Source organism: Zalophus californianus, chromosome 4, assembly GCF_009762305.2.
Source record: "Zalophus californianus isolate mZalCal1 chromosome 4, mZalCal1.pri.v2, whole genome shotgun sequence".
In the NCBI taxonomy this organism is placed as follows: Eukaryota; Metazoa; Chordata; class Mammalia; order Carnivora; family Otariidae; genus Zalophus; species Zalophus californianus.
In genome coordinates, this window is record NC_045598.1 from 144,108,150 (window position 1) to 144,135,705 (window position 27,556).

At 35.0% G+C, this 27,556-nt stretch overlaps 2 long non-coding RNA genes across 2 annotated transcripts in view; one reads left to right on the top strand and one right to left on the bottom strand.

Moving 5' to 3' along the window:
• Window positions 1-2,861, top strand: part of LOC113910953 — a 113,142-nt gene extending 110,281 nt beyond the window's left edge. Inside the window, exon 3 of the long non-coding RNA XR_003516336.1 lies at window positions 2,529-2,861. This is a non-coding gene — a long non-coding RNA (uncharacterized LOC113910953). The remainder of the gene's footprint in view (window positions 1-2,528) is intronic.
• The window catches only part of LOC113910949, a 204,191-nt gene extending 178,336 nt beyond the window's left edge, over window positions 1-25,855 (bottom strand). Inside the window, exon 1 of the long non-coding RNA XR_003516333.1 lies at window positions 25,765-25,855. This is a non-coding gene — a long non-coding RNA (uncharacterized LOC113910949). The remainder of the gene's footprint in view (window positions 1-25,764) is intronic.
• Between the last annotated feature and the right edge of the window lie 1,701 nt (window positions 25,856-27,556).

Consider the following 27,556-nt stretch of genomic DNA (forward strand, 5'->3'; position numbering starts at 1 on the left):
GAAAGCAAGGGGCTAAATTCTAAGCGAGCTTGAGAAGCAATGTGGTATGAATATGGGAACGTGAGAGTCAGAGAGATGGGAAGCTTTAGTTGGGGAATAGTGTCTAGTGTCTAAGATGTTATAGACGTTTCTGTTCTGAGATATGTCAAGACTCAGTATAGAATGTTTGAAGAAGGTTGTAAAAATGTAATGATGATTACTTTGAAGTACTACAGAAAAAGTAATTTTGGGGCCAGTGCACTGGAGAGTTAACATGTGTATATACTGAAACATTCCACCACGGTGCCTAGAATTAGGGGCAGAGCAGATCTAAAAATGTATATAAAAAGAGGAACCCTTGTGGTCCCAATGAACCCTTTTCATTTTTTAACTTAATTAGTTGCTTGGCCTATACTGTGCTTGGTTGCTTTTTAAGTTTCTCAGAGGTTAACTTCACAAAAATAACCAAGAAACCTATTAATCAATTTGGATGATCTGCCCCAGATTCTGTATTTTCACAATAACCCCATAATTCTGACCAGGTACTACACGTATTAGACTTTTAGGAACACTTTCACTGGGTATGACCCAGATGAAAATTCTCATCTACGGATCTTCAACTCTGTAATTAAGGAAAACACAATTCATATACCTCAGATGGTTCTGGATATGATTAATCTCTGAGGCACAACTAATGTGTGGCTGAAATGAATGTTTAATTTCTGTAGATAACAGATCTAGCAAGTAATTACGAATTTGGATTTTATCATCTATTATATCTATATAGCTGTAAGGACTGAATATAAGTACTATTTTTTTCATATTCTAGTTTTAAATCTTCTGTAAATTCTATGTGATATGACCTATGGAGAAAAATGGGATATCTTAAAGCATTTATTTTGTTTTAAGTATTTATTTATTTATTTTAGAGAAAGAGAGACTGCCTGAGCAGGGGAGGGGCAGAAGGAGAGGAGAGAGAGAATCCTTAAATAGACTCCATGCCCAGCACAGAGCCCAACACAGGACCCTGAGATCATAGAGGCTAAACCGACTGAGCTATCCAGGTGCACCGGGATATCTTAAAGCATTTAAAGAACAAATATTTCTCAGGAAAGAAAAGTAGTTATGTCATGTTTTATACAAGAGCCCATTTATGCTTCAGTATTATTCTTTGATTTCCTTTATCAGATGATTTTTTTAATGATTATTTTAGAGAGCGAGAGGGAGAGAGCTAGAGTGAGAGGGAGAGAGAATCTTGAGCAGACTCCATGCCACGCAGAGGCCGATGCGGGGCTTGGTCTCACGACTGAGATAACAACCTGAGTTGAAACCAAGAGTCAGATGCATAACCAACTATGCCACCCAGGCGCCCCTCCAATGATTTTTAAATGTCTAAGTGACTTGCCTTAAATTATTAAGGTTATTTATATGTATATGGCAGAGCCCTGGATCAAAATGCTGGCATATAAGACACTAAATGAAGACTGTACTTTTAATAGCCTGCTCCATATAAACACATGGTTTCCTAAATTATTCAGTTTAGAAGACAAATTTCTTTTATCTTGCTTTGGGTGTGGTCCAGAATTAGCATAACTATAATAGCTTCAATTCTCCATTTTAACATTTGTGTACATGTTGCAGAGCTCATACATAAAAGTTGTTTAGGTTATAGCAGGATTCAGTACCATTGGCATGTTTGTTGTTTGGTGATTTTTTTTTTAGGTGTTAACATAAATCCCATAGTTGAGTTAAAGACTTTGCCTTCAATAACTTGAATTGCTCTAAAGTGAACTTGACATGTTATCTGAACATTTTTCACAATCACATTCATTTCATTCAGTCAGCATAATTGAGTATATAGAAATCCTTGGTAATATACAATGTGTTAATGAATTGCTGCATACACAGGAATCCATATACTATATCAAGGTTTCAGTAGTGAATTATTGGTCTAGCATAAGTCTATACTAGTAATCAGAGACTTATTTGCAGGTAAATTGCTGGCTATTTATTAGCATGGCATATTCTGAAAAGAAAAATAGCCAGAGGTATTTCAGAAGATTAAGTAATACTAATTCCCTGACTACTTGGAAATCCAATAAAAAGTTTCTGATGGGTTTCCAGATAAGGTACAACAGCCTTAAGTTCAGAAACAAAATAATCAATTCTTTAGAATGTTCTGTAAAGAAAGAAAAGTGATCAGTATTGTTTTTTCATTCGGGAAGGATTAAAGTGAGTTTCAGAGAGCTGAACTGGGTGCTTTGTAAACTTCATTTTGTGGAGGAGAGATATTTATGTGATAAAAGAAGAAAGAGGCAATTAATTTCTATCCAATTCTAAGTGGTGGTTTTGAATCCTGTTGGTAGTTCCTCTCTGAATATCTACCTATTATTTGTATTCATTTCCTGATTCTACCAACATGACATCAAATATGAAGCAAACATCCAGTTAAAAAGTGAAACATTCTGATAAACATATATATTTAGCTTTATGTATACAATATATGTATGTATTTAATTTAAAGTTTGTTGTTTTGTTTTTTTTTTTAGGTAACTCACCTTGGAACTATAAACCTTGCAAATACCATCACATATTGCTGTATTTGAAGAGGGACGTTAAAACAAAGGAGTGTTTTGTTTTAATATGGGAGATACTATAAAATTGGATGATGGAAATAATTCCATAGAGAGGCTCAGTAAAATTTCAACTTCAGTTTTAAAAGTATCACTAAAATGCAAATTCCTTTTAAAATTACAGAGAGATACCACAACATATTACAATGGCCAAAATCTGGAACATTGACCACACCAAATGCTGACAAGAATGTAGAACAACAGGGACTCTCATACATTACTGGTGGAGATACAAAATGGCACAGCCACTTTGCAGGACAGTTTGACAGTTTCTTATAAAATTAGACATACTGTTACCATACAATCGCACTCCCTGGTATTTATTTAAAAGAACTGAGAACTAATGTACACACAAAAACCTGCAGAAGGATATTTATAGTTACTTAATTCATAATTGTCAAAACTTGGAGGCAACCAAGATGTCCTTTAATAGGTAAGTGGATAAACTGTGGTACATTTAGACAATGGAATATTATTTAAATGTGTTAAAAAGAAATGAGCCATCAAACCATGAAAAGACAAGGAAGAATCTTAAATGCACATTACTAAGTGAAAAAAGCCAAGGTGAAAAGGCTACAAAATGTATGATTCCAACTATATGACAATAAAAAGATACAACAAAAAGATCAGTGGTTACCAGGGTTGGGGTGGGGGAGCTGAACGGGTAGAGCACAGAGGAATTTCAGATCAGTAAAAATACTCTATATGACATAATGATAGTTATACGTAATTACACTTTTGTCTAAACCCATAATAATGTACAACACCAAGACACAAACCAACTGTGGACTTAGTGATTATGATATGTTAACACAGGTTCATCCTTCGTAAAAAATGTACCATTCTGGTTGGTAACATTGATAATGAGGGAGGTTATGCATGTATGGAGACAGGAAGTATAAAGGAAATCTCTTTGCCTCCCTCTCAACTTTGTTTAAATCTAAAAGGGCTCTAAAGTATGTATGTATGTATGAATAAGTAAATAAGTAAATAAATAAATATTAAATTCTTTTAATCCCTATGGAACTGTGTTTCACCACAATTTACCAGAATATATTACTGAATCTACTAAAAACAAAAGAATTCTCAACAGAATTAATCTATGATGTAAAAAATGATGAAGATCAAAATTATTTCAATCTTTCCTCATTTTTTCCAATACTTTGTTAAGATGGATGCTTTAGTTTTATACAGTTTTTGCAAGTCAAGTTAATTTTTCCATAATTCATGTCCCATTTATAATATGAATGCTAAATTTATGTGTAAAGAATGTAAGATACAATGAGGCATTTGTGGCAGATATTCAGTAAGCATGAACAGAGTCAGTCAATATACTGAGAATCTCTCCAAGCATGTCTTTAAATATATGACAAAAATGTATTAAGCCTATTGCTCTAGGCAGTCCATAAAGCCAATTTCTATTGAGAATGACTAAGATTTCTTGTGAAGTAATGCCAGAGAAATAATTTCATAAAATCTTTTCAGCATATCCATATTCCAAACACCTGCAGGGCATTTCATTAATGAAAACTAGAGACTTTGAAATATTACTCAAATAAATCACAACATTCCCAATTGGCCTTTTGTTGATCTCATTAGTTTGGGGAAAATTGTTTAAACCACCCCTAAATTAAATGGTGTTTTACAGTCATAGAATTTATCTGTTGATTATCCATATGAAGAAATTATACTTACTATTCTCATGTATATTACACTGTACAACCTTTATGCCTTGCAAGCAAGATAATATATCTTATGTGTGATTATCACAACATTAATTTAAATGACTGGCTTATTAGAAAAACATTTTAGAGAGGGGGATGGGGAGATTTTCATTGTCCTTTCAAAATATAAAGAAATTTTATCCTTTAATCTCTTTTATGGTCCTTTCAAAATATAAAGAAATTTTATCCTATAATCTCTTTTATGTTGCATCTAAGTACAATTCAGAATAAGCTCTGAAACACTGATGAAACTAGACAGAAGGTGTAAGATTCACACTGACAAGTTTAATAACCTAAAAGAAGTCAACCCACTGAATTTTCACTCTTCTATTCTGGATCCAAAAATTAACTAAGTCCCATAACATAAACTGTATACCATTCAATAGCAAACATTATATACTTTTCTAGTGAAACACAGCTTTTCCTTACAAAAGAAAAGTTAACACCAAAAAATCTTGAATTAAAGATGATACTATATATATGTTATATGCATATCAAAAGGTCAAAAATTTCATTAAAGTAACAAGAAACAGGAAAAAAAGTTCGTATTTCTCCATATAAAATTCTAAAGATTCCACCAAAAAAACGGGTAGAATAAATAAATTCAGTAAAGTTGCAAGGAACAAAATCAACAAACAGAAAACATCTGCATTTCTATAACTACCAGAAAGAGAAATTAAGAAACAATCTCACCTACAATAGCATCAGAATACTTAGGAATAAGTTTAAACAAGATGAAAGATCTGCATGCCGAAAACTATAAGATGCTGATAAAAGAAACTGAAGACACAAATAAATGGAAAGCTATTCTGTGTTCATGTATTGAAAGAATTAATACTGCTAAAATATCCATACTACCCAAAGTGATCTATAGATACAATGCAATCTCTATCAAAATTCCAATGTCATCTTCATAGAGATGGAAAGATAATCCTAAAATCTGTTTGGAATCACAAAAGACATAGAATAGCAAAAGCAATCTTGACAAAGAACAAAGCAGGATGCATGACACTCACTGATTTCAAACTATATTACAAAGTTGTAGCAATCAAAACAGTATGGCATTGGCATAAAAACAGACACATAGATCAATGGAACAGATACAGGTCTCAGAAATAAACCCATGGATACACAGTCAGTCAATTTTTGACAAAAGATGCCAAGAATATACAATGGGGAAAGGATAGTTTCTTCAACAAATAGTGTTGGGAAAATGATAGCCATATGCAAAAGAATAAAACAGGCCCCTGTCTTACATGATAAACAAAAATCAACTCAAAATGGATTAAAGACTTGAATGGAAGACCTGGAAATATAAAACTCCTAGGAGAAAACAGTGAGTAAGCTCCCTAACAGAATTTCTTGGCAAAAGGAAATGTAAAAAAGCAAAATTAGATAAGTGAGACTACATCAAACTTAAAAGCTTCTGCACAGCAAAGGAAACTTTCAGCAAAATGAAAAGGCAATCTATGGAATAGGATAAACTATTTGCAAACCACATATCCAATAACAGGTTAATATCCAAAATATTTAGGGAATGCTTACACTCAATAGCAAAAAGTCAAATAACCCAATTAAAAGATGAGCAAAAGACCTGAATAGATATTTTTCCAAAGATGATATACAAATAACCAACAGGCACATGAAAAGATGCTCAACATTACTAATCATTAGGAAATGCAAATCAAAAACCACAATGTGGTATCACCTCAAACCTGTTAGGATGTCTGTTATCAAAAAGACAAGAGATAACAAGTGTTGGCAAGGTTGTGGAGAAAGGGAACCCTTATACACTGTTGTGGGAATGTAAAATGGAATAGCCACTGTGGAAAACAGTATGAAGGTTTCTCAAGAAGTTAAAAACAGAACTGTTGTATAATCCAGCAATTTCACTTCTGGATATACACCCAAAGTAAAGGAAATTATTATCTTGAAGAGATATCTGTACTCCCATAATTGCACCATTATTCACAATAGCCAAGATATAAAAATATCCTTAATGTCTCTCAATGGATCAATGGACAAAGAAAATGTGCTGTGTATATACGATGGAATATTATTCAGCCTTAAAAATAAGGAAATCCTGCCATTTGAGACAACATAATACCTGGAAAGCATAATGTTAAGTGGAATAAGCCAGAGAGAGAAAGACAAACACTGCATGGTGCATGGTATCACTTATATATGCAATCTAAGCAAACAACATCCCCCCTCCCCACTCTGCTAAACTCATAAGAAACAGAGAATAGAAGTGGTTTCCACAGGGCTGGGGAGGAGAAATAGGGACAGGTAGGTAAAAAGGCACAAACTTTCAGTTAAAAGATGAAAAAAGTCTGAGGATCTAAGGTATAACATGATGATCATAACTGATAACATTATATTGTGTAACTGAAATTTGTGAAGAAAGTAGAACTTTCTAGAGAAAATTTTTCTAGTTTTCTAGAGAATCCAGATTCAAAAACCCTACTCAACATGTCCCCTGACACCCATTCCAAATCCTCTGCTGTCAGCGCAAACTGCTGAACCTCAATTAAAGTATTTATAAAAATATTTTTCCCTATGTTTGTTTTTCAAACAGTGAGATCTACCTAAGGACAGAAATAGAGAGCCTCCCAACTACAAACTCCTTTTTATAGGGTCTAAAGGAACTTGTTTTTCAGCAAAGGAAAAAAAATTTCCAAATATTACAAAATAATGTGCAGACATGTGAATGTTTGGCACATATGTTTGTCAAGGATTTAAGCATTAGTAGGTGAAAAGAGGAAGAAACGTAGACTGGTATCAACATAATACCATGGTAAACACTATTTCATTAAGCCTCATGGATATGAGAACTAAAGGACTATCACTATGAAATATTTAAACAACATGTGAGAAAGACGAAATTGAAAGAAAAGGAGCGAAGTGGATACTTCTGAAAAGTTTTGACAGAACATTGTCAGGTACAGAAAGTGAGAAAGATAGAGAGAAAAAAAAGATATAGCCTAATGATGTACATTAAAAAATTTAGAACAGATTTTATAAATAATATATAAAACTTGTTTAATAATTCATTAGCTAGTTTTTTTTCTTCACACCTAGTTTTCTAGACACCTCTTTTTTCCATAGAGTTGGTAAATTTGGATATTTTGAATATGAAATGTGTTCTGCCAGGCCATGAATTCATTTTATATATTCATTTATTCACTCTTGTCAATATTAACATTTCTTGCATTTATTCTTAATACTTAAAAACAATCTGCCAATCATTTTTAATATACATTTATTAAAACCTGAGTACTTTGACAAATGTGGTATTTTACAAATCTTCATTTAAACCAAGGAGAAACATGAAGCCAAAGAGCTTGTCTTACTGGCTCAAAAACACACAATCACATATCAGACTGTGGGTCTACTTATAGGTCCTGTTTGACAGGCTACAGGTAAGCTACCATTCTACACTCCATATGTTATTCCCAGGTTGGCTCTCAACCCATGGACTGTTGCTGATTCTTGCTCTAAGTATAAAGGCAATGAATTCTTCTTCCTAAAATCAACATCCAGTATGACCTAACAGTGGGAACTCCATGCACCATTCTTGGTACCAGATTCTCCCTGCCTTTCAGTCTCATTAATTTCAGAGACTTGGATCAGAAAGAGCAATGGCATATAGTCCAATGATTAAAGCATTAGAAGTAACATCTTCAACATAACAAATTTTTTGATAGGAATAATACAAAGTTAGTATTTTTAAAAGAAAATGTGATTGTATTTTTTAAAACTATAACATTACCAGCAAAAGTATTAGGCAATATATTTATTGGCTTTCAATCAATATCAACTATAGATGCTAAGATTCTATTTATTTATTTATTTATTGTTTTAAAAGATTTTATTTTTCAACAGAGAGAGAGAGAGAGACAGTGAGAGAGGGAACACAAGCAGGGGGAGTAGGAGAGGGAGAAGCAGGCCTCCCGCTGGGCAGGGAGCCCGATGCGGGACTTGATCCCAGGACTCTGGGATCATGACCTGAGCTGAAGGCAGACGCTTAATGACTGAGCCACCCAGGCGCCCTAGATGCTAAGATTTTAAATGTGACTTTTTCTGTTTATTCATTAATTCCTCAGATATTTAAGTATCTACTAAGTGCTAGGGATTATGCTTGGTGCTAAGGATATAACAGCAAGTGAAACAGTCTTGTTTCTTCCACTTAAGGTCATTAGAGTCTAGCAGATTGTATTAGGGGTAATGTGTTACAGAACCAGAAAGAAGGAACAGCAGTTTTTGTAACTGTCATGAATTTGGGATTGTGATTTAACATCTTCTGAGAGAAAAATAATCATTTTTAGAACATTTCTAAGTAGATTTTGGAAAACTTTACTTAGCAGTCACAAGAAGTCAATATATTAGCAGAAGTTTTAAGAGGTAGACAGTCCCAAATGTACTATTAAAACACTGTGTAACATTATGTAATGTAACTAGGGAACAGGGTCTCAATAGCCAAAACAGGGAGCTCATCCATGGACTGCTGAACATTTTCCTATGGCCCACTGACTACTCTCAACTAGTGTTCAGGATATAATATTGAGAAACATTAGGGAAGTTAATTCATTATATCCTAAAGAATTGGAGCTCATAAAGGAAAAATATTATGATCTATTAGGCTAAATAAACATTTTTGCTCCTTAACATTCAAAACATTTTTGTCTGGTAGTGACTTAATAGAAAGAGAAATAAGAGATCTGACTTTGGTAGGATTTATATCTATTAAAATTTATTTCTTCATTTTCTTTGACAAGGATGAGTTTGAAGTACTTGATAGTTTGTCCTCCTCTATGAATATCTGAAGAACTCTTGTTCATACCCCGAGGCCAGGAATTCAATCCCTTTACCTGCCCAGCTTCTTAAAGGCCCAACTGTGAATTTAAGGACTTTGAGTATTGGCTCTTGGTATTCTCGAACTATCTTAGCTCCTGCATATTTACACCTCTCTTATTCTTAATTTTGGAGTCCATTTGACTAAGTTTTTAAGTTAACTTTCATTTTTATTTTTATATTGCTCCCACAGGTTTTTATCTTTCGGGGGTTTACAAATTTACTGATTTACCAACTTTCTTATTCTTCCCTAGAATTAATATTTTATAATTCTACTTGTTTAAAGAACTGTATTGGTTTTTGCTTTTATTTCTTTGTGGTATTAGAATCATACAAAACCATTATCAACTAGACTTCTCAGTTGTTTTATCTCATTTCCAGCTTTTGTATTTGGTATCTTTATTATTCTAATTATTTTTAATGCTTTATAATTTCTTAATTTTGCTGTAACATGTTTTTTCCTTGAATTTTTCCTATGTTAAATAATAACTTCTTATATTGCATAAGAATAAAGCAATAAGCAAAAAGCCAGGAAAAAAAAAGATCAAAGAGTGAACAGGAAAAACAAAGTCATAAATAATTTAAAATTACCATAATCTTTTGCTTTTTAATTCTCTGTGAAATAAAGGAAACACTTTATGTTACATTTTATTTTTAGATAAAGAGTTCATTTGATCTACTAGAGTCAACACATTTTGAGTATTTCTCTTAGCATTTTTTTTTTAACTAATACTTCCCTACCCCAACACTTCAGCTCTAGTCTTTCTTTTCCTGTCTGTGGACTCTGCCACAAACCCTAACTATACCAACCAAGCCCACAGTGTGAGCCTGGACCAAAGTGCCTGCATATCCCTACTCCACCTGATAAGGAAGATTTTTCTCATCCTATGACCCCATCTTATCACAGGGCCTCAAGCAGAGTAATATTAAAATAATTAGATAGGACCTAAAGAATGTCAAATGAGTTGTTAAATAAAATTCAAAGAAAGACAAATATTACTCATGTTTTAGTTGTATCAGGACTCTTCTGAGTTCTATTTAATTTCCTCTGGGTTTTGAATCATTGAAGAGTGAATTTTTTTTAACAGTAGCATAATCAGATGTTACAAAAAAGTTAGTCCAAACTCTGGTGATTAGCTCAGATGATCGTGATGACAGAAACATTCAATTTGTTGCTTTGCTAATGGGTATACCTAAAGGTTTTTTTTTTTTTTTTGGTAAAGATTTTATTTATTTATTTGTCAGAGAGAGAAGGAGAGAGAGAGTGCAAGTAGAGGGAGCGGCAGGCAGACGGTAGAAGCAGGCTCCCCACTGAGTAAGGAATCTGATGTGGGACTTGATCCCAGCACCGGATCATGACCTGAGCCGAAGGCAGGTGCTTAACCCACTGAGCCACTCAGGCATCCCCATACCTGAGGTTTTATTTATACTACCAATGTAAGCAAATTACTGTGACTGAACATTTATTTAAATTGCCCCTGTCACTTTGGATAGAACTAGCAGCGGTGGGTAATAATAAAAATGTGTGTATATTCATCCATATACACGATTCTAAATAAAGTATTTTCCTTTAATATGCACATATTAAACCCAGACTTTATGTAAAAAAAAAAAATAGCAATTTTAGAGAAAACCTAATGTTTCTGCCTATCTCCTCCCCAAGGCTCTTATTACCATCTTACATACCTTGCTCTGTCAACTTCTTTCTCTCCATCTACTGTCTCTATCCCCACCTACTTTTTCCTATCAGCATTTAAAATTCATTAAATATCTTAATAAATAAACAAAATATTTCACAAATTCATCGATTCACTAAAAAAATAAACACATAGTGGGGAGCGGGAATGGGTAAAGGGGAGTGAGGGAAACAGTCTTCCAGGTATGGAATGCAAAAATCACAGGAATAAAAGGTACAGCATAGCGAATATAGCCAATGGTACTCTAACAGCACTGCGTAGTGACAGATGGTAGCTACTGTAGCATAATGTACAGACTTGTCCAATCACTATGCTGTACACCTGAAACTAATGTAACGTTATGTGTCAACCGTACTTCAATAAAAAAGGAAAATAAAGAAATTGCCAATTAAAAAAAGAGGAAAACAAGCAAAGTCTGAGTAACTTTCATATCCAAGAGTATATGTATACATGATGACTAAATGTAATGCAATATTAGACAGGCTCCTTGAAAAGAACACTAGGCAGAAACTAAGAAAATCTGAATAAATTATGAACTTTAGTTAATATGAATTTATCAGTAATAGCTCAGTAATTATAACAAACATACCATACTAATATAAGATATTAATAATAGGGAAAACCGTGTGGAGTAGATGCAAATTCTGTGTACTAACTTCAAAATTTTTCTTTAAATCTAAAACTGTTCTAAAAAGAATTTTTTTTTTTTTTGAAGTTTGACTTTTTGGTCTATCCTCATTCACTTAGCAAAATGTTTTCAGGGTTTATCCATGTTGTAGCCTCCATTCTTTTTATGCCAGATAAAATTCTACTGTATGGATATACTAAAAAACAAACAAACACAGAAACAAACAAACAATAGTTTATGTATCAAGCACTAAGTTCTGGATAAAACAGAAATAAACATGAGTATTATGACCCTCATGACTTTACTGGCTAATGGGGAAAACTGAAATTAAATAAATATTTGCAGAAATAGGATACATAGGATGTTACGGAGATAATAGCATGATGACCCATGTTTCTTCCAGATGTAACCCTAATTTACCCTCCTTTTGGGAACCAAATTTCTTGAAAGAAATACCTTCACCCTCTGTCCACAATTCTTTTCCTCCGGTTCACTTCTCATCTGACTAAATTCTGATTTCTGACCATATCGTTCAGTTGAGATTGTTTTCACCAAGGTCATTAAAGACTTCTTGTTGCTAAATCATATAGACTCAGATAAAGGGAAAAGCTTTAGTCTGGGGTAGGATGATCGGGGAAAGTGTCCCAGAATAAGTGAAAATCCTCTTAAATGTAGAAACTGAAATTACTCACCACACATTAATTGCGATGAATGTAAAAAGGCACTAACTTAATCAAAGAAATATAAACTTTCAAATCTAGAAAGATAAATCCAAGATTGCTCAAGTTTCCAGAGAGAGAAAAAAAAAAAAAATATGCCTACAGAAGAATGAGAACAGTCACTCAACTTATCAGTGGGAGAGTCCTTTCAATGTTTTGAGGGACAATGATTTAACCCTAGAACCTATAGGAGCTACTGACTAAATGTAAAGGTAGAATAAAAAATTACCAGGATTCAGAAACCCTCCCCACTATATAACTTTTCTTCAGAAGTTACTTGGGGACATACTCCCATATTCCATAAAATGAGAGAATAAAAACAAACTAAAAAACACACATGACTTAGGAAATGGTAAATAAAAAAAAAAAATTTTTTTTTAAAGGGAAATCCTAAAACATCTATGCTGTCAGGCAGGAGAAAGACAAAATTAAAAGGTTAAAAGGGAGATGGGGAGCTTTGGGAGTATGACTTCCAAAGCAGAATTTTATGAAATAAAAATATGGAGAAATATTTAAGCTACATCAATGCTACAAAATAAAAGGGGTGGGAAGAGGGGGGAAAGAAGGTAATTAAAAACAACCAGAGAAATAAGGCACTTTCTTAAAGATAGCAGAACCACAGATGGAAAAGCCTGTTACTGAATCATCTGGTCAGGTACATTAGATTCTTATGTCGGTAAAAATAAAATCTCTGAGATCTGGATAGTATCTGTCATCGTACCTAGTACTTCTTTAACTAATGCACCTTCCTAGGTCTATGTAAAGCTTTTTTGGCCTAAATTTCACCCTGTCTGATCTTATAACCCATTTCTTCCCCCTCCTTGATTGCTTTTTCTTCTCACCCTCCCTTATCTTTCCTCTTCTCCCTCTTCCTCCTCCTCCACCTCTTTTTCTTGCTCCTCCTCTTCTCCCTCCTCCTCCTCCTTTTCTATCAAGTTTGCCTGGTATAATTTTAGTTTAACTTTTAAAACTCACTTTGTTTTAAATTTATCTATTGCACATAACAGTCAGGTTTTCGTTTAGTGATCCAATCTGAAACTCTTTAATAGATGAATTTAGACTATTTACATTTATTGGTGTGATATTAATTTTGTTCTTACTTCCTTCATATTATTTTTTATCATGTGATATGTCTGCTACATTTACTTCTTCTGATATTTTGGTTTGTCTTTTCATTTTAGGGTTACCTTTCTAATTAAAATGTAATCCTTTATACAGTTCCCTTACTCCTTTGTTTCTAGAGACAGTACCTATTATTTCCCTAAGAGCAATAAATAAAAGTAACTATCTCTTTTTACTCCTCATCCTTGCCTTATTTTTCTCCACCGTAGGATTTTAGACAATATTATTTTCCTTGATCTTTATCCTGTATCACCAACAGTTTTGTTAGAAATATGAGGCTAACCTGATGTTTCGCCCTCATTAATGATTTGATCTTTTTGCCTAGAGGCCTGATTTCCATATATTTGAAGACTTGTAATGTTAATTACAATATATTTGTGCTGATCATTTTAAGTCATGTTCTCCTGACATTTAATGTGCCATTTAAGTATCTACTTAAAAGGCATGCTTTATTTTCAGATTTAAAAAAATACATTCAATTATATTTGTCTGTACATTACTTTCTTCCTCTTTTTTATAGATTACAATCATGCATCTGGTGGGATTTCTTTTGCCATTCCTTTAGCTATTATTTTCTTCCTAAAATTTTTAATACTTCCTATATGCCATTTTATTTCATTTGACTGTCTAATCTCCCTCCTCTATATTTCTTACTGACATTTCTGCAGTGTTTGCTTTCCCAAATGCTTCTTCCATTTCCTTCATTTCTTTGATTTCTTTTACTTGTTTTCTAAGTTTTGCCAGTTCACATACCATTTCCTACTATTGATATATCATCTTTTTTTTCTGCTTCTTGCATTTCTATTTCATGAATTTCTTTTAAGGTGTGGCTGTTTTATTAAGGTTTTCTATTTCCTCATCATGGCAATATACCTGGTCACACTTTTCACTTGCTCAAGGGCAACGCTTTTTCTGTTCAATATGATGTTAGTAACTAATCACTCTTTGCTTTCTTACATCATTTTTGTATCTATGCTGTTCTAGTTTTTATTTCCTTACCCATGGATGATTAGGGGTTTTCTGAACCACCCCTTTGCAAGTTTTAGAGGAGGCACACAAAGGGATCAAACCAAAGGAGCATTTCAGACTAACAGGTTTCTTAACATACAAGTGTTCTTTTCTCTCTTTCTCCTAAGAAACCGAAGACATCTTGACCAAAAAAAAAAAAAAAAAAAAAAAAAGTTTGTCAGGTGATCTTACTTTAGCTTCACATACTCAGGATTTCAAAATCATACTATGTCCTGGGAAACCTCTTGTGCCAACTCAGCTCACCCCAGTTTTCAACTTGATGTTAGAAAACAGAAAGTACAGATTTTGTACCTCAGAGTCCTTCATTTCCAAAAGGCTTTTGTGTGCTACTACTTTCTGAGATGTACTGCTTCTGGCCCCTCTCAGTGCTGTGATATTTCTCCACGGCTTTCCAGCTTCATTTCTTCCTGCACAGCTTCCACGTAACTCCAGCTCTGTTGGCAGCCCTTACCTCTAACACAACACCTGGGGATTATAGTGAGTCCTCATTTTGCTGCCTATGGAGTTGTGGCAGTTTTTGTTTTTGAATAACTTCCAGGAAGAGAAGGAAGGACAGTTGTTGATTTATATAGTCATATTACTACTAGAAGCCTATCCAGATATTTTAAAACAACTAATTTTGACTCCTATTTACTGATTTTTCATTTTTAGAAACTTTTTAAATTTCCTACAATGCAAGAAAAAGTTCAAATATTCTTCATCACTAAGCTCAAAGGTAAACATACTCCTTTTTCTCCCATTCTTGTCACCAGCTAGAACCCAAAACTTGACATTTACTGTTCACCTCTTTGTACTCAGTAGCCTTTGTCTTACATTTTTCCTTAAGCTCTTCCCTTCAGTTTACCTCCTAATTCAGGCAAATGAAACCGGAAACCACCCCTCAGGTGATGGCCACTGCCCTGACAAGACCTCCCCCTGGCCCAGACCACCCAAACCTTTTGAGCTAAACCCCCAACTCCTGCCTGCACAGATGGATCATGGAGTGACCTCTGGAATGATCTACCATTACCTTTACCTCATTATAATACTAAAATCTCCAACCAAGGAGGAGACTCGACCTCATTTACATAACATGCAATATACATATAGGCATGTTTCTTTAAGGCACATGTACAACCTTACACCCACCTTTACATATGATGAGAAGGGCTCCCTGTTTAAATATTCATCCTAACCCTAAAAGGAACCCATTCACCTTCTTGGTGGGGGGGTGGGGTGGGGGGAGTCACAGCTTTGGAAGCTATTCCCTGTGATCTTATTAGTTGCAAATAAAAGTTTTCTTTGTGCAACAGCTCAACCTGGTGAAGTTTCTGACTCACCAAGGAGCAAGCTCATGTTGGTTCAGTTACATTTCCCATTGTGCTTTATAATTTTGCTATTTTATTAAAATCATAGTCAGTGTTGGGGCGCCTGGGTGGCTCAGTTGTTAAGCATCTGCCTTCGGCTCTCGTCATGATCCCAGAGTCCTGGGATCGAGCCCTCCATCAGGCTCCCTTCTTGGCGGGAAGTCTGCTTCTCCCTCTTCCACTTCCACTGCTGTGTTCCCTCTCTCGCTGTCTGTCTCTCTGTGTCAAATAAACAAATAAAATCTTTAAAAGAAATAAAAATAAAAAACCCTAAAAAAAAAGTCAGTGTCCACATAGATGTTGTTAGGTAGTAATAAAAGAAGCTATAGGAATATATTTCACTACTTGTACTTTAAAAAGATTTTTCTGGAATTAAATGTTCACTATTTTTTGTTTGCTTGCTAGTCTACTATGCATCTATTAACTGACTCCCAAATTCTTACTGTGATTTTCTTCTCAGTAACTGGATATATAAATTCCATTTTCTCATGAAGGTATTCCTCCTGTATCACTCCATCTTTCTGCTCCAGTGCCATTTGTACAAACGCTAGTCCTGTGTTTTATCTTAGGACTTCCCTTGGAATTCTCTGAGTTGACTTCCTGTTGGATTTCCATGTATTCCTTTTTATTAGTTACATATATACTGCCTAACAGCTTTCAAGAAGTGTATATGAGTGATAATTTTAAGAAGTTGCATGCCTAAAAATCACTGAATTCTACTTTGATAAATACATTGGCCAGTAGAGTAGGCAGATGGCTCCCAAAATTCCTGCCCCTGGTGTGCACTCCCTATATGATTCTCCCCCATGAATGTAAGAGAAGCTTGTAAATATTATGGGATATTACCCTATGACCAGGTTACATTATTATACGGAAGAAAGGGTTTCACAGATGTTTTATGGTCCTAATGAGTTGGCTTCATTGAAAAATATAGTATCCCGTATGGAACTGACTTATTTAAGTGAGTCTGTTAAGAGAGGTCTGAGAGACCTGAACAAGAGGACAGTCTCTTGCTGGCTTTGTTGTGGAGAGGGCACAAGCCAAATATCAATGAATGGCCTGCAGACGTATAGTCTTTGGTCAACAGTCAGAAAGTGGGGATGTCAGTCCTACAACCTCAAGGGCTGAATGTGGCCAGCAACCAGTGAACCTGTAAAAGAGGTGAGCCTCAGATGAAATCACAGCCCTGGCAGACACTTTTAGTACAGTCTGGTGAAAACCTGACAGATATAATGACTTTTTAAAGCCACTAAGTTGTGATAATTAGTTATGAAGCAAAAGAAAAACATACATCCAGGCTGAGAATTCTAGACTGAAAATTATTTGCCCTCAGATTTTATAAAGTATCACCTCCATTTTGTTAAGATTATGGTGTTACAGTCGATAAGTATGATGCCATTCCAACTCCTGATATTTTTCTATGTGACCAGGGATTTTTTTTTTTCTCTCCAATTCTGGAAGCTTCTAGAGCACTTTATTTAAACCCAGTGGTCTAAAATATAATGATTAGGTATAAAGAGAATCTTTGTTCCATCATATGTTGGTTACTTGATGGGTTATTTTCTTCTTCAAATATGTGTCCTCAGTATTAAGAAATTCTCCTCACTTCTGCTTCTCTTTTTCTTCTCCTCTTCCTTCTTGATTTCCCATTCCCATTATAATTTGGATGTTGAAAATCCACATCTACCCCTCTTCACTTTCTGATCTTTTATATTTTTCATCTTGGTATTCTGGTTCTACTTTCTCTGAAATATCTTCACTTTGTTTTCTAACGTTTTTGACTACTTTTTAAAAAATGTTCTTGTATTTAATATTAACAACTCTCCAGAGAGCTCTTTTTTTATAGCATTTGTATGTAGTAATCCTCTTATCTATGGACATCAATTATAATTTTTGTGAGTGTTCTCCTACTATCTTCATTGTCTTTCTTTCCAATTTCCTTTTTGTCTGTTGGGATCTGTTTTTTATTGTTGTTTAAAATATTAGAGACTTTTTCAATGGTGAAAGGCCCCTTGACCCTCCCTTTATGTTTAACGGTAAAACACTAAAATGTTCATTGGAAATTCCTGCATTTGGGTAGAGCCTCTTGGGGTATGGGCTTTACTACAGGATGATGAACAAGGGACAGGCTTTTTAATGGGGGTTCAATATCTGTAGATCATTTCTCTTGCAGTGGTCAATTTTCCCAGAAGGGAATCCTCTCATTTCATAATCTTTGCTGCTATGTTCTATGAAACAAGGAGGGAAGGGACTAGAGAGTCTTGCCTTTTATATGGAATTTTTGGGGTAACACCTTCATACTTAACGAAGCTTGTTGTCTGTAGATGCAGAATCTCTTTGATTCAAATGCTCCGGAGAGCAAAACTGTAGTCTTTTGATCTTGGGAGGGAGAGGGATTGCCTGAATTGCTGGTGAAAGAGGAGGGAATCCAGAGGTACATCTACTTCTTAAACAGACTTTCAATCCATCAAGCTATTTTAAAATCTCCCTGAGTGTGATCTTCAGGGTTTCCTAATACCTTCAACTCATGAAGTTTGCAGTTACTCTATAGAGATGAATTTATGTACCTCTTAATATCCTGCACTTAGCTTTCCTCTCTCTCCATGTCCTAATTCAGATGACATTTGTCCATTTTGGGGGTTACAGAATTTGTGAACACCTGTCAACAGTTGCCATCTTTGGGCCTATCCTCATTATTTTTGTTGAAAGTATGATATAATATCTATACAACAATCTTTGTAGCTTCAAATTCTTTATGCATCCACTTTATTTTACTCAGTGTTTTTTTCCATTATACAGTCTTTTACTTAATGAGGATAGAAAATAAATTCTCAATTTTCTAACAGAAATAGTTCATCTACACCATAGTCAGCGAAGATACATTTCAATCAAAATAATTTCAAGTGTTACTGACATTACCCTCTTGATAAATAAAATTAAATGGAAAATTCATGAATCGTCCTGAGAAAATAACAATTGAAGCCAATATTTTTTTTAAAAGATTTTATCTATTTATTTTGGGAGAGAGAGAGAAAGCACACAGGCGGTGGGGGGAGAGGCAGAGGCAGAAGGACAGGGAGAAGCAGCCTCCCCGCAGAGCAGGGAGCCCATGTGGGCCTCGATCCCGGGACCGTGGGATCATGACCTGAGCCGAAGGCAGATGCTTAACCGACTGAGCCACCCAGGCACCTGACTGAAGCCAATATTAACATGAGAGTTTAAATTAGAATAAACCTTCTTTCTGTAATTTTGTTTTGTCTTACAATAAAGAGGTATGTAGTTTCTTTATAAGTCCAATTATTCAGAGAGATCAACCGTTTAAAATGCTAAAATTTCACTGATAAAAACACATTCCTTTTTAGACACAGACAAGACTGAAATTCTACCTTTACTCATGCACTTTTTATTAAAAAAACTAAAAGTTGTGTGCATCTGATTCTTCTTACTCTGCTTAACCAAGTGTGTTTGGATTATCTGTATTTGGGGAAAGATGTTTTGGCAAGGATTCTTCATAATTTCACTTTAAGTATAGTAAATGTACGTGATGCAAACAGTAAATACTTGTTTGAAATCGTATAAGATACTAATAGAAGATTTTCTGTTTGTTGAGTGAATGGGTAATGGAATGAACAAATGTAGATTTAAGATACAGAATTTCATCACTGAACTTTACATAAAGGCTTTTATATTTCATAGGTACATTCAATTCTTTGAGGGCAATTCTTATACTTATGAATTCATTTTCTTATATTTTATGTTTATTAAACATAGTCCTATTAACTAATATATCCTGAATATTTAAACAAATATTTTAACACCATCAAAGAAGCTGGAGGAAATTTGGAGAGAGGAGTTTCTAATAGATGGAACTATTGATAATAAAACTATTTCTTATTAAAGGATTAACATATTCCAAGTAAGGCATTATATATTTCACACATATTAAGACTGAAAAATGACAAGGTGAGCAATAGCACTTGCTGACAAGAGAAATACTGGTGAAAAGTTATAGGAATGTTTGAAAAATAAAAGTGGAAATGATGGTTAGGAGAGATAAATGTTGAAAACTTCAAATGCAGCATTATGTGAGCAGGAGTCTTGTTAATTTCCTCTCTCCCTCTATTATTTTTTCAGTTCCCATTTGGTTTCTATCTTAGTCTGAGAAATAAAACCTTTTTACAAAACTACCAAGAAAATTCTCATGTTGATAATTTTAGCTAAATCAAAACCAAAAAATATCATTTTGTGGGAAAATCTCCTTCCCAAAGAGTATGGATTTTTGACCAATTTTGTATATGCAGGGATTTTGGAGGGTCTCACCATCCCATTTCTGCATTTATACAAACTTGACACAATGTTGCAATGAAGAAGAAGTTCAACTATAATGATGTTTACATCTACCAGTCACTAAGAACTGCATTATTGAAAATTAATCTTTGATTCGGAAAATTTTACATACCAAGATGGATCATAAATTTTATTCTCCAAAGTAAGTTATCCCAGCAAAGAGTTCTAAATAAATCTATTGATCTTATTGTTTACAATGTAAAAATATTGATACATAATAGCAAAACCAATTACTTCTAGAATTTTTTAAGAAAAAAATTTGTTTAATTTTGCCAAAACAGAAATAGGTAAAATTTATCTAAGGTTAGGAATACAAAATTAGAAAACAAAATATTACATAGATATATCTTTTCAATCATGTCAAAATAAGATTCTGAATGTCATTGGTAACATTAATCTGGCTATGCTCTATATTATAAAGATAGGGAATTTTGAACTTCTGAATCTTAAAAAATCTATTTGTTATCACAGCAACCCAATTCTGCAAAAAAAAAAAAAAAATACTTTTATTGTTAGCTGTGTCTTTATGCTTAACTAGTTTAAAATGGAATCTGAACCCAAAAAAAGGGGATTAATGTAATTTAGAGTTACAAAACTAGCAACATATTTTATAATTTAGTCACACAGTAATTTTATCTTTTTGAAGATGATATGGGATCAATAGATGCAATGACAGTGTCATTAAGAAGAGGAAATGGGGGACACTTGGGTGGCACAGTCTGTTAGGTGGCCTACTCCTGATTTTGGCTCAGGTCATGATCTCAGGGTCCTGCAATTGAGCCTGACGTTCAGTGTGGAGTCTGCTTGAGGATTCTCTCCCCCACTCCCTCTGCCCCTTCCTTTGCTCCTGTGCATGCTCTCTCTCTCTCTCTCTCTCTCTCAAATAAAGAAATCTTTAAAAACAAAAAAGAGGAAATAGAAAATGTTATAATCCAAGAAGTTTAGATGGAAGTGAACATCTAATTAAGTAATATTTATTTATTTATTTATTTATTTAAAAAAATTTTTTTAAGATTTATTTATTTTGGAGAGGGAGCATGAGCTGTATTTTTTTTTTAAAGATTTGATTTATTTATTTGAGAGAGAGAGAGAATGAGAGATAGAAAGCACGAGAGGGAAGAGGGTCAGAGGGAGAGGCAGACTCCCCGCTGATCAGGAAGCCCGATGCGGGACTCGATCCCGGGACTCCAGGATCATGACCTGAGCCGAAGGCAGTCACTTAACCAACTGAGCCACCCAGGCACCCTAATTAAGTAATATTTAGATAGTGTGAGTGCCCAACTGGCCAGAGATTAATACTGTCATCTGGTTTTCACTTGCATGCTAAAAAATGTTTCTGCTCTTGGGATGCATCAGATTGCTACAGAACTATTACATATCCTTTATGTAATGAAAGTCTAGTCATTTCTTTATGTAACTAGATTTTTTTTTAAGTAGTCTCCATGCTGAGCATGAAGTCTAACATGGGGTTTGAACTCATGACCCTGAGATCAAGACCTAAGCTGAGAGTCAGACACAACCAACTGAACCACCCTGGTGCCCCTGTAACTAGATTTTTAAATGACTATAAAAAGAAGGAAAATATCAAGATGTTTTTGTCCTCTTCTATTCGTCTTAACACATTCAGAAATCTTTTATATTAATAATTTATCCCTTACTGTACCACTCTTGTACAAATTTCCCCAGGCCTAAAGTTATTTAAAATTTGACCTGTCTTATACCTTAGTTTCAAAGGGCAGACATATAAAATACCTGAGGAGAAACTCAGAGCTATCACTAATATTCACAGCTATAAGTCCCAAGGAACAAATACATTCCATTTCTCTCCTTGAAACTCTCACCCTCACTAGATTTCCTTTGCAGATTTTGCCTTTCTATTAAATCTTTTTTTACTCTTTTGTCAGGTCCTACTCTTCAGGCTCTCTTAATTTTTGGTGTTCTCTACTGTTCTTCACAGTCTTCTATTCTTATTCTGTAAATTCTCAGTAATTTTATTTTTACCCAAATCTTCAACAAACATCATTGTATCTATGGCTCCCAAATAGGGGTTCTCAATCTAATCCAAATCTCTAAGGATGAATTCCTTCTAGGAACATTTAGCCAGATATTCCACAGATACCTCAAAAACTTAGTACCCATTCTCCTGGGAATTAAGTCTCTGCATCTCCTGCCCTATATTTTCAAAGTAAAAGGCAACTGCATTGGAAGGTTCTTCTGCCATCATGGGAGAAAGACATGATTTCAGACAAGGACAACTGAATTACAGAAGTAGTTAGGTAGGGGCACCTGGGTGGCTCAGTCAGTTAAGGGTCTGACTTTGGTCCAGGTCATGATCTGGGGGGCCCTAGAATCAAGCCCTGCATTGGGCTCCCTGCTCAGGGAGGTGTCTGTTTGTCCCTCTGCCCCTCCCCGCCCCCCGGCACCTCCCCAACCCGGGCTTGTGTGCTCTCTCTCTCCCAAATGAATAAATAAAATCTTAGTAGTAGTAGTAGTAGTTAGGTAAGAGAAGGGCAATTTAATTATCTTGTAAAATCCTACCTCAGAATATGTAAGGAAGAAGGATTTTCCAGTATTGGCAGTTATTTTTTTTTCATCTCTTTCTGAAGGTTCTGAGGAATTAGCATGGTATTTGAAACAGTAAAGCATATGGAAATTGGGGAACTGTCTACCTGTAGATCTAGATAATCTGCCTGAAACATGACACCAATTTTGTTGACAACTAAATGAACACAGCATGTTATAAATGCAATAGTTTGTTTTTTTATAAAATGTTTAATAATATCTAATTAAATTCCTAAAATTTTCAGTTTTAATAATTTTATTTTAAAATTTTATATTCATTTAGTATACTTTGACTTTTAATTTTCAAATTTAAGAAAAATAATTTTTTAAAGTATCTTACTTTTTTGCCTTCAATTTACATTTTGGATGAAGCTTATATTTAAATTGTACATAATTCAAATAGAATTATATTCTATTTTCAATTGTTTAAATCATTCAGTGAGTACAGTTCAATATGATGATAGTAATTGAAAGTACAAAAGTATAGCCCAGAAAAGCTAAAAGATAAAAAGAGACAAGATAAATAAAAAGTTTTCCTGGATAAAGCATATTTTTCAAAGTAGAACAGGATGTATATATATATTTTTTTTAACAGTTCCTTAGCTTGGCTTATAACTTTTAAATATTTAGAAATATGGCATGTGGGCCTCCATTTGTACTCTTGCCATAGGCTCTAAAAATGTAAAAGGTAGGCCTTCTCAAATTCTTTGTATTCACAACCTAGCTTAATATTTTCCTCCAAATCTACCTTGCTTCATAAATTTTCCAACTTGATGACGACACAGCCCTTCACCCAAATACTTAAACCAGAAACCAAAGTATCACGCTAATTCTTTTTCACACCTAACATATCTAGTCACCAAGATTTTATTTCTTAGTCCATTTTTAAAATATCTTTAGAACTGTCCCTTCCTGAGAGATCTTTCCTGACCAGCCTCTCTACAAAGCAGCCTTTCCCACCCTTCCATCCAGTCATACCTTATCTCAATCTAATTTCTTCCTTTTACTTATTAGTTTGGAAATTATTATATTTATGTACTTATTTATCCATGATTAATTCTTACCCTTCTTGGGCGTGTAGTCTCCAAACAGGTTTATCTAGCTCATCACTGTATTTAGGGGTCTTAGAATAGTATCTGAAACATAATCCCCACTCAAAAAAATAACTTGTTAAATTAATGAATTAATTTTGTGTCCACACAGAATGTTATCATTACTTTTACAGATGCAGTTTAGAATATTCTTTCACTGACTGTTCAGAGAGACATTCTCTTAAATAACTGGATTTTCTTAGCTGCAGTGCTGATGAATGATGTACCTAAGCAAAATTAGGGTGATAGAAGACACTTGAGTCCTCTAAGAATTCTCTCCTCTTCTGACAATTGTTTGGATTTACTTTATTCTTAAAAAACCACCATCTTTTTAATAACACATGATCATTGTTTTTCTTAACAGGCTTTCTTTTTTTTTTTCAGGTCTATTTCATTCTGCAAGATAATTTCTTATTAATGATTAGAAAATAAGTAAACTATAAAGTCTGCAAATATAGGTGTTAACCTCTCACATGGTTTTCAATCTTAATTGACCCACATGAATGAAGGTTTTTTTTTTTTTAATTGTGTTTTTTTTAAATTTCATGGTTCTTGATGTTGGAAAATAAACATCAGGTCAAAGAGGGTTCAAGTTATTCATATTAAACACAACCTTGAGATGATATATTGACTAATGTATGTGGTTGTAGACATGTGTTGTGGTTCTCTAATTCTAATTCTTTGTCAGAAGTAAGAGTTCTCAACATTTCTGGTAAATTCCATTACATTTTTTTCATTCTTCTCTTTCCTATAGGGAGAATACAGGGTTGCTTTTTTTTTTTTCCTTTTTCTCAATTCCTTGCTTTGGCTGCATTATCTCAGTGTATGGAACAGATGGCTTTCAAATTATTGAACTTGTTCTTGAGAAATGTCTTTGGAAATGCAAACTTAGTCAAGAAAACTTTAAGCAATTTTTCACATGGTTTTCATAGAATTAGTCCATAGGACCTAGTTCTGAAAATGGATAACATGATTCATAATAAAGATATTAAACTCCTAATTTCACCTATGTTTTCCTTAACGATTAAGTGCTTTAAAGGCAACGAAAAAGATCTAACTACACTAAGGGTAGATCAATGAATATAAGTAAAGTTTCAAAACGGATTTAAATTTAATTCAGGGAAGCAGAGAAAAGAAACTGATTTTAATTCTCTCCAACAAGTTATTCATTTTCTCTTAGTTTCTTTATAAATTCTTTATATTTTTGGAAATGAGTCTCCATACTCATATCTGAATACTGAAGAAGTGCTCCTGTTTCTGGCTATGCCCCCCACTGTGCCTCTTCTTAAAAGTTACACTTTTTATGTCACTGTCCTTTTCAAAAATTTCAGCGGCCCCAAACTCCAATGATGGCATCTATAGCCTTCACCATTTGAGGCCAATCTGAGGAGTTCAGCTCCTGGTAAGACTTTTCTGTGATCTTTTAGGCCTGGCCGTAATTAATTACAAAGGCTTTAGCAGGGAGGTCTCATAGGGGAAGCGACCCTCCAGATGCACAACGTAGTGCAGCGCCAGCGCACCGTGGTCTTTGAAGGGGGGGCGGGAGCTTGAAGCCAAGCCTTTGAAGGGCGGGCGGGGCTTGCAGTCAAGGACGCAGGATTCTCTGCCAGTCACATCCCGTGCATATATGCATACCTAGCCCGGACACCTTCGTTCCTAGATCTCCGTATGGGAGACTTTTGGCAGAGGTCCTCAGGCTTCTCTGCCAAAGCCTCCCTATGGGAGTGGCTGGGAGGGAAAACTTGGGGAAATTTGTCACTTTCCCTCACTCTGAATCAGTACCCTAGGGTCCATAAAACTGCTGGAACCTTTCGTTTGGAACTGCCTCAACAGTGAGACAACCGCCACCTCTCACTGACCCACCTGGCTCTCCTGTAAGTCTGTAACTGCCCCTGATCCCAGAGGGCAGGGGGTGACAGAAGAAAGAGGTAGGCCACCCCGGATTGTAGGTGGCAGGTTTAACAAGCAAGAGAGCTTACGAGGATTGGGTCCGCCAGTGGCAGCCACAAGAGCACTGTTATCTCCATACTCACCCCCCAAATCTTCACAGTTCCCATAGAGGCCTTAGCTGAGTTCAGTCAGTAGCGGGGCAGCTTGCTCTCGAGGCTGCGTCCTTGAAAACGCTCTGGGCTGGGGGAACTTCCGGGCGGAAGTACAGTCCAAGGACGGGCGGTGAGGTTCCCGGATGGTCCAGGGCCTGCTTGCTAGTAGGCTGGCAATCACTTTACTCCTCGTGACGTCTTCCGACGAGCAGTGCATGTTTCTTCCAGAAAATGGAACAGGGGAGTCAGTGCTTTCTCCGGTTTAGGCTCTTGTTTCTACAGTAAGTCATTAAAAGCTTCACTGATACTTTACTTTTGGGTTTGTTGCTTTAATCTGCCACTGGGACACCTGGCAGCTCACCTCTCTCCCAGCTCATTTGAGCTTCTGACACAACCTGCCTTCCTCTGGCTGTCATCACTCAGCCTCCTGTGCCAAATCGGGCTTTGGCTTGGCCTCTGGACACGTGAACGTCAAGGCCCAGACAACTTAAACCTTGCTCTCTTTTCTTCTAATGTTCTTTCCGCTTTTCAGTAACTGCCTCAAGTGGCCATTCTATTTTTTAAGTTTTTATTTGTTTAAGTAGGCTCCAAGCCTTATGTGGGGCTAAAACTCAGGACCTCCGAGATGAAGAGTCCGGTGCTCTACGCACCGAGCCAGCCAGGCTCCCCTCAGATGGCCATTTTAAATTTCATCTTTTCTGCAGAACTGCCTCCTCTTTAGTTCTCTCCTCACTTCGGTGGGTGATTGAGAAAATTAGTATTAGTATATTTTAAATGATAAAATGAGAAATTTATCATTAAAATATTTGAAATCATAAAATGAGAAATGTCATTAAAATATTTTAAATTATAAAATTATAGATGCAACCTGGCTATGTTACAGTATATCTGGAAAGGAGGAGAGAAAATTAATAGTCTGTAATCCTATTGTCCTCAGGCAATCTTTATTATCATTTGGGCATGTATCTTAAAGATATTTTTCATTACTATTTCTGAGCAGTAAAATAGTAGTTACAAGGTAACTCCCAAGATTTGTTCTCACACCCAACATTATGTAGTTCACATAACTTAATGTTGATATAAGGTCTTCAAAATCATTTTTTTAATGACATTATAATAATTTATAGTGAACTAATATAATTTGCTAAGCTAGCTTGCTAAACATTTGTTTGAAATGCCACTATTTTAGTTATATCAATGTGCTAGCATGGGAGAGGTGGTAGTGATGAGCATATATACCATGTATAAGTCAGGACCAGAGCTAAGGGTGCTGCTTTGAAAAATTGGCAACCCCACAAATTACCACAAATATGAATGGGGAAAAAATGAAAATGTGAAGCCTACAATATTATATGGGAACATAGGGTTATTATGATATATTCTTTATATTCTTGGGTTTATAACTAGACTTTATAACTAGACTGGAAGTGTTTTTGGATTTTCTTTCTCTTTTTGGAGATTTACATTGTCTTAAGCTTTGCTTCTCCATTAGACTATAGCGGGTCCTATTAAGAAAGTCCCTGAGAATTGCATCTCAACATTACAAAGTTGACTACCTAGCCCTCTTGTTTGTTCTTATCCCCCAATGCTAGTTTCCCACATAAATACTCAGAGGTGGCTCAGGAATAAACAAAAACAGTTATTTTATTGGTGAAAGTACCCTTTAAAAAGTTCCTTTTGTGTTGGGATCAGAACTACCTTAAGGAAGAACTATTAAGGGGCGAAAAGTTTTGTCTCACAAGCCATAAAAAGCCAAGAAATAAGGGAAAAATACTTTACTGTA